Below are 19,395 nucleotides of genomic sequence, written 5' to 3' on the forward strand. Positions count from 1 at the left end.
GTTTAAATCTTAACACATCGGCCAGCCATATCCTGAAAACATTTATGGCCACAAAAAGACCAAGGTACAAGAATGCATGCAGTACTTTTTCCTACAAATGTAAAGATTTCATTGGTTTTGAGTCATGGCCGATAGCAATAATTTATTAGCTAGCATGCATATATATATATATATATAAAATTAACCAGGCTTTAGAACTGGAAACAAAGACAACGACTGCACGAAGGAGAAAGTACTGCATGTCGACTGTACGTCATGCATGCATATGGCCATTCTATTTTTTTGAAACTCGATGCGAGCGAGCAGGAGGCCGGGCCGGCATGATGCCAAAACGTGGAGGGGATATTTGGAGTTGTTGATTAGACTTATCCACTTTCCAGGGAACATCCGACCTATATGTGAATTAAGTTGTAATTAAACAAATGGGTCATAATTTTTTAATCTAGTATTATTGTTTCCAGCACATTTTAGGGTTCTTATTTTTTGTACTTGTACAAGTAGCGTTTGGTTGCTGCTGGATTCAGCCTTCTAGTTTAATATTTCTGAGGGCTTAATTATTATCAATCGTACATATATATGTCGGAGATAAATAACACACGAGTACTACTGGGAGAGAGAATAACAGTACGTTTAAATGATCATGTTTGACTAAAATTTGTAATACGTAACGTACACATGGACGTGTACGTAGTATGGGAAAGATGAAATTGTTTTCCTTATTTATTTATTTAATTACAATTCTGGGTAAATTTTTTTTTTTTTTCTTTCCATCTATTTTACGAACGAATTAAAGATCTTCTCACAATAATTCAGTCACTGTGGTGCGTGTGGTTAATAATTTCCGCCATTAAAGAAGAACAAAAAATTCCACTGCTGTGACAGCTATATGTCATTCAGCACCCTATCGCACGTGTCGAGCATTGTAAATGGTCCCACGTCCAGGGAATTGCCCTTGACTTCTCGTGCCGCTAAAATGCCTCGATCACGTTTAAATGACGATGCGCCCACGTGAAGAGTGAAAAAGATGAATCAAAAGAATCTATCCGATCTTATCATTTTGTTGTTTTCTGTCAAAAGTAAAATCTCAATCATCTGATACAAAAAAATAAAATCTAAAAAGTTATATCATAAAGATTTTGAATAATTTTTATTCAATAATAATGACTTGCTTGCGTAATATTGCTCATCTTTTAAAAAGAAAAAAATACATAATTTTTTATTACTTACATAATCTCTACGTATCATTTTTTTTCTTTTATCAAATATTTAGTATATAGATAATGAATAGAAGAATTTAATTAGTTTAAAAAAAATAAATTTAAAAAAATTAAAAAATATTAAAAAATATAATATATACATGGAAGTTAAGAAATTGTGTAGCTAGGTGTAATATTGCTCCAAGGGACGAAGCCAGAATCTATATAGAGAGGCCGTGGTATATATAAAAAATTTTATATAACAAAAATTAAAAGATTACTTGGAAAATTTGTATAAGTATATAGGAAGTTTTAAGTTTGGATGTAAAATAAAAGATAAAAGCATTTAACATGCCAATTAGTCTCAATATTTTTTTTAACAAATAAAAATTATTAATTATCACATTCATTCTCAATAGGGTTGCAACCCAACCCAATACAACCGGGTTTGTATTTGATCCAACCTGGCCATGCTCACTTAAGGTGCCAAGCCAATCCGATCCGACCCGAATAAAATAAAATCGGATCAACCCGTATGTACCGACATTTACCCCCAAAAAAGAAAAAAAAAAAGTCTCCTTCTGCACATGTGGATTTAGCTCAGATTTGATTACAAATTTCATTCGCAGATCTGAGGACAAATTTCAATCTCAGATTCTTCCCAATCTCAAGAAAAAATTTCAAAAAAAAAAAGAGCAAAACTTCACAAAGCAGTGGCGAAATCAGTGGCGAAAAAATCTCAAGCTCGTAGACGTTGGTAATTTGAGGTCCATGATTGACAGCTTAGCCGCTAATCTCTAGTTGCCTACCCCTTGAGCCGCTCGTCTCTATCACCACCCCTGTGCGAAGTCATCTTCGATTACCAGGAAGAAGTCTGTGCAAAATCTAAAACCCATAAAGATTGAACACATAAAAAATACCCCAAAGATAAGAAAATAGAGAAAGCCATCGTCGATGGTGATGTTGAAAACCAAAGACAAAGATGCTAGATCTATGTGTGTATGGTATCAACTAATCCAAATCGAAAGCTACATCTATGTGGTAAAAAGTTATACCCAACAACTCAGATCTGAAGAAGTATCATCGTGAGCTCAATGTGCAGATCTGGAAGCAAGCAGTCATAAGCTTTAGATCACAAAGCAAATCTGGCCAACACTCCCTTTAATCTTTACCATAATTTCTCCTTTCCCAAAATAAATCCTCGATCTCCATTCATCGTCCGCTTCGATCGTCTAGTTCAATATTGGTCTTTTTTCTGACTCTTTGGAATCGGATCCGGTTGGCACAACACAAATGGGTATTTACAGTTCTTCGTGTTCAACGAACGTCGCCGCGGCCAAGCTCATCTTACAAGACGGTCGGCTACAAGAATTCTCGTACCCAGTTAAGGTTTCTTATGTTCTGCAAATGAACCCCACGTGCTTCATTGCAAACTCCGACGAGATGGACTTCGACGACGTTTGGGTGGTGGCAAGAAATTTGGGTGGGTCGAAAACCGGTTTCTCCGATGGTTTTCCCAAGCGATGAACTTAAGTCTCCAAGAAGAGTAGTTTCCAGTGGTGGGTTGAAGAGGGGAAGGACTAGTGGACGCCGTGCATCGGTTTCACGGTTTCGACTGAAAGATATTCGGATCCGATATTAAAACCCACAATTTAATTTTGAACCGATGAAACCGACTTTTGTCGGGTGGGTCCATTCGGGTTGAGCAGGCCATCAGTCTTTTTGCACAGGCCTAATTCTCAATATATATAGGCTAGCAAATAACTTATAAGAAATTCATTATTTATTTTGTTTCGAAACCTTATCATAATAATATTAAAAGCAGAAAAAGTTCGTTCAACTTATTTTTATTTTGAAGCCTGGTCTTAAAAGTGTTTATGATTTAAAGTAAATATATATTTGAATTATATATATTTGAGATAAAATATATATGAATCAAATTAAATCTACCTCTACTTATAATTTCCAACCTGTATATACAAACAGTGAATTAAAAAATAAAATAAAAAGATTGTTAGATATAGAGGATATATACACGTGTGTGTATTATATATATTATCTAAGATATGAAATGAGCCAGGCCGGCCTGCTGGGAGTGTAAGTACGTAGGATCAACGAATTTCTTTCCCTTTTTTTTATTGTTCATAAGAAAACAAATTAAGTAAGAAATGATTATGACCATTATCGCGATCGAAGGTGATTAAAAAGTCATTTCAGTTGAGTCTGGTAGAGAACTGATGACACGTACATAAGCATCCTTTTCGTTAGTTTATCCTGATACGGGCAATGTATGGTCATGTGAAAGATTTGGGAAAACTTTTAATCAGGAACGTCTGACTCAGAATATGAAAGTCCTGTCCGCTGCGTGGCACAGAGAGAGAGAGAGAGAGAGAGAGAGAGAGAGAGAGAAGCGCACGAGGGGGCAATCCTATCAAAAGTGAGTGAGCTGTTAGTGGCCGTAGTCGCAGTTCCAAGGATTCTTGCTGTCGGCTTAGGTTTCTCTTCTATATTTTCCATACAGCAGTGTTATTAATTCGAGGCCATGTCACGTCATCATCGGAGACGATAAAATTTAGGTGAACCAGGTTTCTCTTTTCTCGTACTTTTAGTACTACTGGGACGCTTAATTAATACTGCTTATTAGTTCCTGATCAGAAACGTCGGATTTCATATAGATAATCGAATTCAACATGATTTTGGGTAATAAGGTGGCAAAGATTCCAGCATTTTCAATAATTGAAGCAAGCGAGTTAATCCCACCATTAATTACCTTAATTCATAACAGAAATCCTAGAAGAAGGCCATTACAAAATGCTGAATACAGTACTGCGAGCCCAGCCAACAGATCGTATTGTTGAATACAGTACTACCAAAAAGAGAAGAAGAAAAAGAAAATCAATGAAGAGTCAAAAATCTGCTTGAATTTGCAACTATATTACAACCACCACTTAAAATTTGATTTCTCTAGAGAGAAGAAACTAAGATACAGTTCTCAAAGAAAACTCTCAACGGTACAGGAAACAAGATTACTTCTTGGTTCATAACATACGGAACTCTCTGATAAATAAGAGCTACCATAATTTTGTTTCGAACAAGAAATCTCAGTACTCCCATATATATGGTGTACACTAGTTAAGATATATACACTTACATACATATAATAGTTGGACCAAAAAAAATTTAAGAGTCATAAGGTTCACCGCACTCGTGCCAGCAAACAAGCATGGTGATGCATCTCCGGAGTATATAGAACCTTGCTCTTTGCTCCTTCACCAGCAAGCTGCATCTCCGGCCAAACGCCCTACATGGGTCTCTCAGGTGCCTGCTACAGAAGCTTGTTTCTTGATCTCGATTCATCACTTTTAATATTGTCTTCTTCTTCTTACTCTTCTTGATCTTCTTTGCCTTGTGTTGATGATGCGCGCTAGCTGCTATATATCAGGACTAATTATTTCGTTACTTGAACTGGAAAACGGAGATTACGAAGGGGATCATGTGGATGGTTTGGTATGGATGGGACTTGGGAGATCAGGGGATGTGTGGCTTTTATATATATTAGTTGAGCTATATAAGTAAAGGTTAAGGATATATAGATGGCCTAGGTATCTTGAAAATACGATTTTATCCCTTTTATATCATACTCGTGGTATTTTTAAGACCAGGAGCATGAGGTAATTTGGAAAAAATCTATATGCTGCCCTGGCCCTCATTGCAAACACGGGTGCTCCAATAGCTTGTTATTTATATTATTTTTATTAATTAAATTATATAGTGTCTTTCAAGTAATTGAGATGGCAATTGGAGGATTGGGAGATTATGGCTGACAAGCAAGTCCTTAATTATTGTTATTAATATCATAACTAAAGGACAAGCCTGCAAGTTTCGTTAAAGATTCGTTAAGATTTTCCTCCTGTTCTGCTTTTGTCTTTTGTTTTGGTTTTAAGAAAGAGAAATCCAAGGGGATGACTGATATTATATGCATATTAATTAAGGATGTCTTTTGGTTTTGATCTTAATTAAAGATGTACATTATATATAATTTTTCTGATAATACGACAATATGATGTCTCATAAGTACTATGAATACTATCTGACAATATATAATATTACAGTTCGAAGATAGAAACTACGTACAGTAGTTTGCCCGAATAAAAGCCAATTACATGAGTTTCGAGCGTGTTGTATACATCGATCCTTGTTGTTTTTTTTAATATGATATCTGATATTTCACGACTATTAATTTGTTATCAACATTCAACGGCATGCATCTTTTAATTTTTAGTAATTAACTTGTAATGTACGTACTAGATTATCTATATATATATATATATATAATTCATGATGGGCTTGGAGGATACGTGCAGGGACTTTCCGACTAGGCCGGGGCATGTGAACCGGCTTCCAAGGAGAGTCTCATGATCTCGAATAGTCTGTCAATTTGTGTAGGAATTCTAACCAGCTTGGAGATCGAATAGTCTGTTCTGTCAGGATTTTGCACTTCAAAACCTAAATATTCCTTTTACATGATGATCATATATCATCATCCCGAATTAGAATAAATTTTCCTGAACCAATTTACAAAAGAATAATGCATAGAATTCTATGTTGCTTGAGGAGTACATGACGAGTTTGCCCGTGGGAGGGCTTCCCAAAACATGCAGAAATCGGATGTGGAAGCTGGAACCTGATTCGCAAAGACGTAATTCTCACATAATGGTCGACATAAACTTTAAGCATTGTCGGTAGGTGAAATTTAGTGAGAAGAACATGATCTGGACCTGGGTACGTACGTTCGAAAATCGAAGCTTTATTTTGTAAGGAAAAATGAATCTTCTAGTTTTATAATACTTTTATATAAAAGAATTTCAAGGGACACGCGGTTGGCACCGTTATTCAGGATTTCTAGACCCGCACATACGACCATGTCCAAGCCAGAAGCCCAATATTCGACATGCAACGTGTCCAACCCTTCCAGAAGTTCCAATTAAGGTGGCCTTTCATGTTTCCCACATCGACAAAATATATTAATAAGTAAAGGTTTATTAAATTACTTGCAACTTCAGAGGTCGTGTTCGTAGAAAGGAGAGATGGTTGGCATCTCCCCTGACAGGGACGGGAACAGCCTTCGGGCTTACCTGTTACCACACATCCGGTTAAGGCTACCCACTCCGGTGGATCTGCTAACCCTTTTTTTTTCCCTTTCTTCTTTCGTAATATTAGATTTTATATAATTTCTTCCTCTTTTTTATTTCTGTCCAGTAATTTGAAAATAATGTTACATATAATTATAAAATATGTGAGTTCCATGCAGTTATTTTGAAAAAGAGTAGGGACTCATTTTTTTCCCTTTTTCCCTTCATAATATTGGATTTTATATAATTTCTCCCTCTTTTTTATTTCTTTCCAGGTAATTTAAAAGTAGTGTTACGTATAGTTGTGAAATATGCAAGTGTCATGCAGTCAATTTTATATAATTTCTCCCTATTTTTTATTTCTGTCCAGGTTATTTGAAAGTAGTGTTACGTATAGTCATGAAATGTGCAAGTGTCACGCAGTCATTCTGAAAAAGAGTGGGATCTACTATTAAAAAATTAATTTCTTAAAGAGTGGATCTCATATTTATTCACTTTTTTTCAAAATGATTGTACGGCACTTGCACACTCACAACTTTAAATATCATTTCTCTTAAAGTTAACTAAAGTTGAAATATATAGCTAGTTTTCATATAATATATATATATATATGATCTTGAGCTGACCATTAATATCGCTTGCATGCTTAAGAAGCTTGGCAATTGTATGGCAACCATTGATATAGGTTAAAAAAAAATGGTCTTCTAATTCGGCAATTAATCGAGTACGCTCTAAATTCGCTTATACAACAAATACATTAATGTTAGTCGACAGCTTATCATGATCATGTATTTTGGATCCAAATGATGAAAAATCAAGACGACCCAATTAGTAACTTATTTTCGAGGAACAAAATTCCCATTTTTAGCTGTGGTTAATATTTGGGCGAAAAAAGCAAATTTTGCGATAAGCATTTAAATAATAAAAAAACTAAAGGAAAAGAAAATGCTCCGATGGAGAATCTAGTATTGTAATTCAAGAGAGATTGTATATTTCAAGTATCCATGCAATTAATATATATAATTGAATTGAAATATAACCGCTTACAACTTGGACAATATTTATATATAGATGATGGAAGACTTGCATCCGGTCCCAATATTCCTTCGTACGTTCCACAGCATATCTGTAAAACAAGATACGTATTCATCACCATCTTAAAGCTACGTATATGATATATATACTCATGATCCAACTAAATTTTTTTTTCCTGATCTCATGGTGTAGCCATGCGCTCGTCCGGCGAACACGCGGTACTCGAGCCAAGAGTGTGATAATTCACGTATCGGCTAGGTGCAGATGAGCGTCGAAATCCTTTTGGCAAGCAGCTATTAACATCCGGTTTTCGAAATTCACCATGAACTCTTTCGGGCTTCAGCGTCACGTAATTAGGAGGTTTTGAATCCAATGGCCTCATAGCAGCTGCAACCCAAGACATAGAATTCGACCCAATATTCATGATGAGGAGTAGTGGAGGATTGATAAGGAGGAAGAGAATGAGCAGAGCCATGAAGAGAGTACTAGACATGATTCTTAAGATATTGGCTTGCTTGATTGTTGTAACGCAGATGAGGATGTTTTTTTAAGGTACTTGAAGAAGACTAGGAGGCAAGCTTTAAATAGGCTCATGAGTAAAGGATGTTAGATCTGATCACCAACGCATAGCTAGCAAAGCATGCATGCATGCTTGCTGGCCGGTCCTGGTACGCACTACTTGTGAAGTGAGCTGGCCAGGACGTTCACTTTTTTGACGAAGGAAGTGATCGATCAGGATGCTCGTGCATTTCATTACTCTTATCGCCCAAGTAATTTCTTAAGTCAACCATAGAATTTTTATAGTTTTTATAACGTCACTTCATAAATGTTTTGTTTATTAAGAATTTTGAACAAGATATATATATATAGTAGAATATTACTAAATGATCGGGGCGGCGAAAAAATAGGACGGATTATATATTCCGAGCGAGTTCAGTATAGAGAATCGCGAATGACAAGATCCAGGAAAGTACTTCCATATATAAATATATATATTACGTACTTAAAAGGGTTATAGTTTTCCTAGACTTTGAGCAAACATGTGTGTTATATATTGAGTTAGAACTGCACGGGAGTAGTAGTACTTGGAGTGATAAGAGTCCAATCCCAAACGGCAACAGTTATGAAGGAGACGGAGGAAGCCTTCAATATTTCATGTGATGGCGATTAATCTGCCATAATGGGCTTGGAGTACTTGAGATATACAGAGCCAATTAATTAGCAGGCTAGATAGCTTTGAGTTTCCTTTCAAAATAATCATTTGCTAGCTAGGCAGCTTTGAGAAGTTTCGCCTCTTTGATAGTCAGTAGAGACATTAATGTTTGTGCTTGTTCATGTACGTAAATTAATGATCCATTAGACTCCTGTTTTCGCAGGAATATTAATTCATGTAGAGATTATGATTTTTGCATGCATAGTCCAACCAAAATTAGTGAAATTGTCGTGCATGGATGGGTGCATCATAGTCGAATTTGAGAAAAGATTCATGACTACTAATTGATGTCTACGGCCAAGTTGTTGTGGGGGTTAGATTTCTTTTTTTTTTTTTTTTTGGCAATATTGTGCATGTATATATCGAATCAGGCCATGCACTCGAGCTGCTAGCTAGCTTAGTAATTTGAGTACTAGATCATATTTCCAGGGTTCATGGAAAGGCCGGCGGTGATCGATCATGCACCGTGTTGGGCTGCTTTCTTATTATAACGATACATATAAACTCATCGATCATGCACCGTGTTGGGCTACTTTCTTATTATAACGATACATATAAATGTATAAAGGATATCGATCGGTCCAAGGCCACGTAGGCAAAACTTTGGTATTGAAGGTGAATAAGCTGGAGAGCTACTGGTGAGTAGACGATACGTATACCCGAGACAAATAATGCAGGATGATGTGCTGACGAGGAGGGGTCAACTCAATCACCTGACCCTAGCCACATTACATATTATATAACTTGCAAGGGGATGATTAGGCCACGTGGGAGTAGTAGCTTACCTGTCTGGCCAACTTATTGCCAACCCTTCACACATTATCTTCGGCCATCACATCCATGTAATTAACTACTCGGAAAAGATTGGTTTAACATTCTGCCACGTGTAATTATGAAGAAGTAATTAAAACTTGCAATGATATCAAAAAATCTTCTTGAATCCAATCCAATCCTTTGAAGTTTCAAGCATGGATGATATATCATTTTATTTTATTATTATAATTTTATAAAATTTTTATATAAAAGATAATAAATAATTTTTAATATTTTTAAATTTTAATTAAACTTTTTAAAATTTTAAAATAATAATAATATCAAAAAATAATATTTTAAACTTTTATTAAAATTAAAAATTATCATCTCACTCTTCAGACCTGTGAGTGTAAGTTGTCCTAGCTCAGCCAACACGTATTATATCCTCGTTCCTATGTTACTCTTTACTAAAAGTCTCTTATCTATATATTCAAATTCAAGAAATAATATTACAACTTTGGGCACGAATTAAAGTGACGTTTTTTTTTTTGTACTATGTTTTTGTTGCCACGTATTAAAGCTAAAGGACACATCTCTAAAAAAAAATAAAAATAAAAAGGAGGGCACATCTCTTATAATCCGTTTCTGTTGACTAACATTATTTTATTTATTTTTATGAGAAAAGGAGTAGGACTGGGATTTTATCCAACTGGTCAATTTGGACGGATGTCGACCTCTACTTTACAGAATCGTGTTGCTTTATAGAGTTTTATTATATACAAGTACAGTCATATATTAATTTATATATCAATACTGATTTATTCATATTTAAAATTTAAATTAACATTATTTTCAATAAAATTTACTTTTTAACCAATCACACCACATTAGTGTACAGATTAGTACACAATTATATATATTTGCAACTATATTTTTCCTTCTTTATATCTCAATCAATTTTTGTGAACTCGAATCCATCAATAGGATAAATATAATATATATGCCAAGATCGATCGATAATATTGATGAGTTAGAAAATTATAAATGTTGTATGATAAAATATTTTTTACTAATACAAATCAGTAAAACTGTTCGATCTCTTGTTTGAAATTCAAAATTCAGAGTGTGAGAGACAGACACAGGTATTCATAATATTTATTAAACTTTCAGTATTTTTTGGATAATTCCCATTGATAAAAGTAATGTTATAATATTTTTCTTTATCTTTTTTACTCTAATTCCTAGAGTTTGAATAAAAGATTTTTAAAAGAGCCAGGTCTACTCGGACTAGATTGAAATCAGAAATAAGATGAGATGATTTTAGATAAAAAATTATAAATTAAATAAAAAATTATTAAAATATTTTTTTAATATTATTATTATTTTAAATTTTAAAAAAATTAAATTTGTTATTTTATTTTATGTAAAAATTTAAAAAAATTATATTAATAAATTGAGATGAAACACATTTTAAATTCAAACCTGTCCAAGTGTTGAAAGCTGTAACCGAATTATATGTAGTACAATTAGATAGCATTGGGCCGGAGAAGTTGTTCCTGAAAACGATGAGAAGGAGCTGCTTTTTATGCATTCAAATGGACAAAGCCCGTCAAGAAAGCAAGTACAGTCTACAGACACCACACAACCTTAAATGACAAACAAAAAGACAGGGTCTCTAAGGTCCATATGGTGATGTTACTCTAATCCATATTACAAAGCCGGCAATCATCCAGCCCAACTCTGTATGGCCCGATATCTCAAATATTCTCCCTCTCTTCCCGGGCCCAGAAATCAATTACTTCAAACTGGCATTAGCGAAAGTCCAACTCCATTAAATTAAAAATATATATATTATAAGATTGTCATTATGTTGATGTTAATATATTTAAGTTTTTTATTTTTATATAAAAAAAAAGCTGATATAATAATAGAGTAATATTATATATAATATTAAAATATGCAACTTTCGCATATTTATTTTAAAAAAAACTTGTATATTCTAACACGAGAAATAATGGAGAGATTGATTTTGTCAAGTAACAGACAAATATAAGGCGGCAAACTTCAGTGCCATTAGAGGTGCTGACTGATCGAAACGTCAAATAACATAATGTTTTGAGGAAAAAAAAACAAACTAATAAAGCCAAGTGTGTACTATTTATGATAAAAATGTTAAGAAAAAAACAAAAACAAAAATGTCTTTACAAATGTAGTTTGTGTCTAAGAAAAAAGAATCCGTGAAGACAAAGATAAACATGAATCGGCCACTACGTTTCATTCGGGATCCATCGTCGGATTTCCACTAAAAAGTTGAAAACTTTTGATAGTCGCTTTAACAATGGGAATTTAGAAACATAATCGATCCATGCACCAATTACCAAACCCCAATGTGTATCGCAACTGTTCATGACACTTTCCTTAACGCCAAACAGTGCATGAGAATCATCCAGACATGACATGGGAAGCCAAGTACAATGATTGAATATTTTAAAAGCCAAGCCCTTAGCCCATCCCACTAAAGCAAACTACTTTGGTTGAAACAACCCACTTTAATCGATAAAAGCGTAATGGAACTGGTTTTCCCACGAATTGAGAGATTATAAGTTAATAGTTAATAGGTTCCAAGATTTTAAGTAACGAATGTGGCTTTTACCTTTTGTTTGTTTAGTGATCTGTATTTAACATTTATTAAAACGAATACCCGATTTTCTAATTATAAATAATTAAAATCATTATAAAAAATAAAATTCTCTTGTTATTGTTTAACGTTTTTACTCATCATCTCTGCACAACATAAAATATTTTTTTTTATTTTTTCTCACCTTAGTTGTTAAAAAAAATGAGTGGGAATCAATTAAAGCTCTTGCTCTTCGTACATTATATGAAGTTCAAATGTCAATGGCCCTAAAAAGAAAAGCATCATATGAGACTTCAGCTGCCCCCCAAAAAAAGAGCTCAAAAAATGGAACGGGTCAAAATGGAACAAATATTTCTTTTTTCGTGTACTCAAAAAAGATGGATCGACCACCTTCATCAAATATTCAAATCTCTTAATCTATAATTGCTTATTTTACATATATAGGAATCTCGACAACGAATCTACCATATCCACTTCTGTTTCCTTCTTCTAGGAAACAGTGTCCATGTGCTTTCTTAAACCATAAAGCTCAAATCATTTCCTCCGCCCAATTTTTTAAGTGAAAGGAACAGATAGAACGTCCCAAGATATTGCAACTTCTGTTCTGGAAGTCCAAGGTAGTTCCTAGCTTCAACAAACATGCACACATCATCATCATCATCATCTCTATGTATGAGGTGCCAGGGTGGCCGTAGTACTTAAAACAAGCCGACGAGGCATCACAACAATATAAATATATTTAATGATGTTAACGTGGGATTAAAAATAAAGTTTTGAGCGCCGATTAAGTGTATTTTATAATCATGTTTCTAATGATCAGGTGGTTTTGATTTTGAAACAGTGGGCTGTTTTAAAGTAAAACCGCGGGCGTAAGAAACAGGTTACTATTTCTTTTAATAAGTAGTACTAAATATAATTTTGAGTGATTCAGGCGGCTATCCCATATTTTTTTTTTAAGAAATAATAATTTTATGTATAGTTATTTTTATATATTTTTTAAAAATACTTACTTAATATTATTGGTTAAGTTATTTTGTTAATATAAAATAAATTTTTAATTAATCATATCAATAAAGTATGTAAAAGCGATAATACATAATGAAAGTAAAAAAAAATGTAATCCGCTATTAAAAATAATAAATTTTTTATGTAGTTATTAAATTTATATAGTTTTCTTAAATGAGAATGTACAAAATTTGCATATCTTGTAACTCTAATATCATTTTTCTTTTTTAAAACTCAATTCTAAAATTCAAAATCTATAATCTAAAATGAAATAAATATATTAGAGATAGATTCATAAACTTTCTATATTATTAAAAAATGCTACTCATCATTTATTTTATAATTATTTTTTTATTATCTTATAATGTAATAGTAGGTAATTAAAAATTATTTATTATATTTTATTTATAAATTTATTATCGATATTATTGAATGGTTAGAAGATAATGAAAAAATGATAAAGATTACTAGATTTATTATATTATTAGTTCGCTCTCCTACCGACCGAAATGGACATTCACGTGGGGCAACATAGGATATTTATCTGAGATTTCTTTAACAAAAACGAGAAAAAGCTGGGTCTTCAACGTGAGAAAAGGAAAGGAAAGCAAAAAAAGAAAGAAAAAGGGTTAAAATTGCGGAGGCCACAGGTAAAGAAATTTAAAGTGGTACTAGGTTGTTGGGCATGAGCAGGACATATGCATGAATGTGGTGGCAACCAAGCAAATTTAATTGTTTAAAGATGATCCGCAAAAGGTTAATTACTACAGGAATTTAATCCTAAAGTCTGGGCCCCTACCCCCACTAAAAGTCATGCTTTCCGGCGTTGGAATATATAGGTCTGCTGGAGCCAGATTGATCAACAGCGTCGTCAACTGATCATGATACATTGATACTGATATCACTCTTGGAGTAGTTTTATTTTAGTTCGATCGACTATCTATATAGTATGTTAACCCATAAGGCATAAAGTATCATCCATGTTCTCCTATCTATATGGATGGCATTTTATTTTATCCCACTTTAATTAAACTATAATACTGATAACCCGACGTAATATTATTTATTAATTTCTTATTTTTTAAAAATAAGAGACGATTTAATGATTTTAAAAATTGTTATATCGTAATAATAAGATAAAAGTAAAATATGAGTCTAGTATGTGGTATTTGTAATGTTAATAATAAACCAATAGTATTTAAGTAAAGATTAAACATACTTTTTAAAATAAAAAATAAAAATAAAAAAAGTAATTTTCTAAAGTAGTACTTTAGCTTACGAAAGAACTTAGAATATTGTTTGAAATTGTTCCCGGACTTCTTTATTTGCTTACTTTTCCTTTTGTCCTACATTAGTCATATTTTTTTTTTTGTCGGATATTAGTTCTTAATTAACCAAACTAATTAATTAGAAAAGAAAATTGTTTAAAATATTTCAGCCAAATAATTAATTATATTAAAAAATCATATATATATATGGATTGTCCATATACATAATTTCCACAAACTTGAAAAATAATGGGCATAGAGAGATATTGCGCAGTACTCATCTTAGAAAATGATGTCAAATTTGGGAGTAAAGATATGGTTTTAGGGTCCAATAGCCTGAGAATGGTATATATGAAACAAAGTGGGCCATCCTTGCATGGGCGTAGCATTGATGTTACCATCTCTCGATCTGACCACTACTTTCTCTTTCGAATCTTCCCTTTTTCTTCTATCCACAAAAGCTTTCAAAAATTAAATGCCAAATTTGGTTCTGTTGAAGATTAGTTAAAGGAGTTGAAAGAAAAGTAAGATTCTCCTCCTACTATTTTTTAGTATTTCATGACTTATCACCGATTTTTTTAACTAAAATTTCCTATGTAATTACTTTTATATATTTTATTAATATAATTAATTACATTATTTTTTTAATATAAAATAACTATTTTAGTCAATTATATTAATAAAGTACGTAAAAGTGACTGTATGTAACAAAATAAATAATTTTGGATGAAAGTTAAAAGTTGAATAAAATATTCTTATAATATTATTTTTAATATTATTATTATTTTGATATTTTAAAAAAATTAAATTATTTATTATATTTTGTGTAAAAATTTGATAAGTTTGTAATAATTAAATGATATGAAATGAAATATTTTTCCTATTCAAACGAGACCAATTTTATACTTTCACATTTTAATAATTTGTAATTTGTTTGATTATGAGATAAGCAATTAGACACGTGGTGGTATAGTTAAATCTTAACTCGAGGGTGTAAATTATAATATTGGATAATTTAATCTACTAATTAAATTAAAAACATAATGATAATTTGATGGTCGTATGTAAATATAATTAAACCTGTACTTGGATATATTTATTTTATTCTCGATTCCTTCTTTTATAATCCGAGCTCAGAGAAAAAAGAGATAAAAGGATCCCGTGGAAAATGTGGTCAGAAATCCATAATGGATGATAAAAATAAAAAAAAGCTTAACGCCTCTCATTCTTATTACTTTTCAATATGAAAAGAAAAAAAAATGAAAAATGAAAATGTCGTCTTATTCAAAACCCCAATTATGAAATCCTTTCTTTTCCACTTCACGCCTCGGAACGTACCGTTCTTATAAAGAGAGAGGCGCTTTCACATCTTCTTAATCCGAAATTGCTGAGGAGAGGAAAGGTTCTTCTAAACCTTTAGTATAGGTTCAAATCCTATTGGATGCAATTTATTTTCATATATTTTGTTTGTTATATTTCTACAAGGTATTTTGAATGATTTGAATAAAAGACACTTATAGTTAATTATATATATTATAGTTATAACTTATTTTATCTTAATATGAAATAGAAAATGAATATAAAATATAAAAAATCTAATATAAAAATCAAATATATATAAGCGAAATAGAAAAAAAATAATAAAAAAGAAAAGATTAGATTATCTAAATAATTATTTTTAACAAATTAGAAAATTATACAAAAAAATTTCTTTATACTTGTTCTTGAAGTAGAAAGCGTTCTATTTGTTCTTGAATAGCTTCTTTCAATATTTTATACTAGGTAATCAAGTATCTTTATGCATGAAGATAATCAATTCTGTCGTTGTGGTCGGACTCTATTATTAATTTCTGACCACATTTTCCACGGGGCCCGTATGTATATAGGTTTATCCTTCATACTTTCTGTAGTTTTGATGGAAGGATTACTTTAATAACGGAACGAAGTCAACTCCATTTTTTAGAACAGCTTCCATTGAGTCTTTGCACCTATCCTTTTTTATTTTTGCTTTATGAACCCTTAGTTTGTTTTTAGAAAACAGGATTTGGCTCAGGATTGCCCATTTTTAATTCCAGGGTTTCTCTAAATTTGAAAGTTATCACTTGGTAGGTTTCCGTTGTCAAATCCCAGGGCTCAACCTTGGACAGGCGGTGGAAACTACCAAACTGGAGTACGGTAGGGCCAGAGGGAATTTCCGGTGGAGCGTTGAAATGCGTAGAGATCGGAAAGAGCATATTTTTAACTATTTGCGGTGATTTTTTTTTATTTGGTAATAGTAATAAAGATAATAACAAATAGAATAGAAATAAATTAATAGCTTCAATCATGTATCAACGGCTAATATCTGTTAGGGGTAGAAAAAAAGGTTTCATTGAAACAATTATTTATTTATATTTCAGGGTACCTCATCTCTTTTTTTTTTTTCAAAAAAAAGAGAGAGATGAAGTGTGGGGAGAGAAATGACAAGAAGATATTGGAACATCAATTTGGAAGAGATGATGGAAGCAGGAGTTAATTTTGGCTAGAACCTTGTTCAGAGATGTTTTTGCCGGTATTGACCCAGATTTGGATGCTCAAGTAGAATTTGGAGCATTCCAAAAACTTGGGGATCCAACTACAAGAAGACAAGCAGTCTGATATAAGATTGATTTCTTACCTTTCACCTTTTATTTTTGTGATTTAACATAGTTTAACATAAATAGGGTACCGGATAAATCTTGATTTGAATTGCTGCCTTTCCATGCAACAATTACTGATCTACTTCACACATTAATTTTTTAAGATATTGTGAATATAATGTCTCTTTTTAACGATGTAAAGGAATTGCATAACTGTTCCTAGCAATCTTCTTTTTAAACCTTGCTCAAAGAAGGAAGCTGAGCAGTACTTGTAATGTATCATATGAACAAATGTGAAGATTGATCTAATAATTATTGACTGAGGCTAAGAGATTTTATATTACTGACCATTTTTATATATGGATCGCAAAAAGTATATGATAAATTACCCACCCTCAACGATTTTATCTAGTTCATCAAAATTAGAGAAATTTTATTTACAATTTTGAGTAGAGGATTACGCGTGCAGTTTTATTAATAAACGAGGATAAAAGAAAAAATAATAATTTTAAAAAGGATATTATTTTAGTTTTAAAATTTTTTAAAATATAATTATATTAGCAGTCTCCAAGAATTTTATGTAGATTAATTTAATTTATAATAAATTATACGTGATGAGAATGATTATTTATGAATAAAATATATTTAATTTTATAAAAAATAATTATTTTTATAAAAAATAATTGATTACAATTAAACAATTTTCTTTTAATGGCAGCGCTCGCCCAAATAACAGTGACAAAGAGGTGGCCTGGAGCTAGACATGATTAGATCATTCGGATCACAGCATTCCGTTTTTTCAGGTCAGGTGGTTGTAACTTTACGCAAGGAATCTATCATATTCAGTACCATGGCTTGCATTCAGCTCTTATGAACATGTTGAATGACCCCTTGTGTCTTTAACATATAAACAAAACGACAAATGAGCACACCCAAGAAGCTACCGATTCCAAAGATTAGCAGAAAGCTCTTGCTGAAAGATTGAATCTTTTATAATATGTGAATAATAACGAGGTTGATAATAAAAAGATAATTTAAAAATATTTAATAACAATTACGGAATAAACGGACACTAAGGTCTGGTTTGATTAATAAATATCAAATTATCTAACCTTATATAATTATTATAAATTTTTTCAATTTTTATATAAATATAATAAATAATTTAATTTTTTTAAAACTATAAAATAAAATTAATATTAAAAAATTATATTATAATAATATTTTATTTAATTTTTAACTAAATATTTCATCTAAATTTAATAATTAAAGGAAGGTTAAAGTGATAAAATAAAATAATAATAATAATAATAAAAGATTGATTTTGAAGGCAACCTGTCACTGCTTTGACACTGACACTAAACTGCCGTTGGGAGCCAATGAGGAAGTTTCAAATCAGAGACAGATATTAATTATCAGCGATTCAGCAGCCGATCATGGAAAATACCATAAAAATTGCCATTATGTCTCTTTGGTTATGCCCTTTTCCATAGTTTTATATCATATAAATAATATTTGTAGTTGTGATAATCTAAGTGTTATATAATTATGTAAAAATAAATAAATATATACGAAATTTATATAAAAATAAAATTAATTTTTTTATTAATAAATTTTATTATTTTTTAAAATAACTATATAATACTTACACATGCATCTCACGATTTATGTACGTAATATTACTTTTTATATGGATATATAATAAATTCAAGAGTATTATTAAATTTTAAGAGTTAAATTAAGATCATTGATAAGTCGTGAATTACAAGTTCACTATATATAAACGTACTCATCAATCCTTCCCTCGGTACTGGAGTAAACTAGTTTGTAAAGTTTTTCTTCGCTATATATTTTAGATATAAATGAGAGATCGAGGAGATGAAAATGTTAAAATATGGGTTTTTTTGGAAATCAAAGTGTACGTATTATATATATATATATATAACGTCTTTTTAAGGTATCATGATATATAAGTTAAGTTATGTCTTTTTTAATTTTTTTATTTTTTTATTTTTTTTAAATACAAGATATAGGGTTTTTTAATTGTAAGTTGGTGTACTTTGTGTTGATCATATAACATGATGATTTGATTTGAAAAAGAGATTTAAAATTAACTATTTTTTTAGGAGGCAAACTCCAGGCCTTCACAAAATACCATGCATGAAGAAGTAGCTGATTAATATGGCATATATTATAGATAATAGACAGGACTTTGATACCTATAAAATAGGGTTTTGGTTAAGATTACATATATAATTCCTAGTTGAAAATGTTAAATTTGCATGCAAATTTAATAGGAATGTTCAACAAACCCTCACAAATCACAATATAATATTAGGCCAAAAAACTATGAAAAATTTTATTTACAATCTCGAGTGAAAGACTATGCGTGTGTAGTCCCGAGTGAAATATTGCGTGTGTGCAATTCTATTTATGAATGATGATAAAAGAGAAAAAAGTATTATTTTAAAAAATCATTTGGAATTTCTCTCAGTAACATACACTTATTAAGGCTCAAATTAAAAATTTCCCATTAA

General features: G+C 31.6%; 1 long non-coding RNA gene and 1 other non-coding gene across 2 annotated transcripts; one reads left to right on the forward strand and one right to left on the reverse strand.

The window, feature by feature from the left end:
- Positions 1-1,742: 1,742 nt before the first annotated feature.
- On the reverse strand, positions 1,743-2,921 carry LOC122288917. Its single transcript, XR_006236053.1, has 2 exons — positions 2,252-2,921; positions 1,743-2,070 (listed from the first exon to the last, which is right to left on the reverse strand). It is a non-coding gene; the product is annotated as an uncharacterized LOC122288917 (long non-coding RNA).
- Positions 2,922-6,264: 3,343 nt separating this feature from the next.
- LOC122293923 lies at positions 6,265-6,392 on the forward strand. Its single transcript, XR_006237398.1, has one exon. It is a non-coding gene; the product is annotated as a U6atac minor spliceosomal RNA (small nuclear RNA).
- Positions 6,393-19,395: the final 13,003 nt, after the last annotated feature.

This window comes from Carya illinoinensis, chromosome 1 (genome assembly GCF_018687715.1).
Source record: "Carya illinoinensis cultivar Pawnee chromosome 1, C.illinoinensisPawnee_v1, whole genome shotgun sequence".
In the NCBI taxonomy this organism is placed as follows: Eukaryota; Viridiplantae; Streptophyta; class Magnoliopsida; order Fagales; family Juglandaceae; genus Carya; species Carya illinoinensis.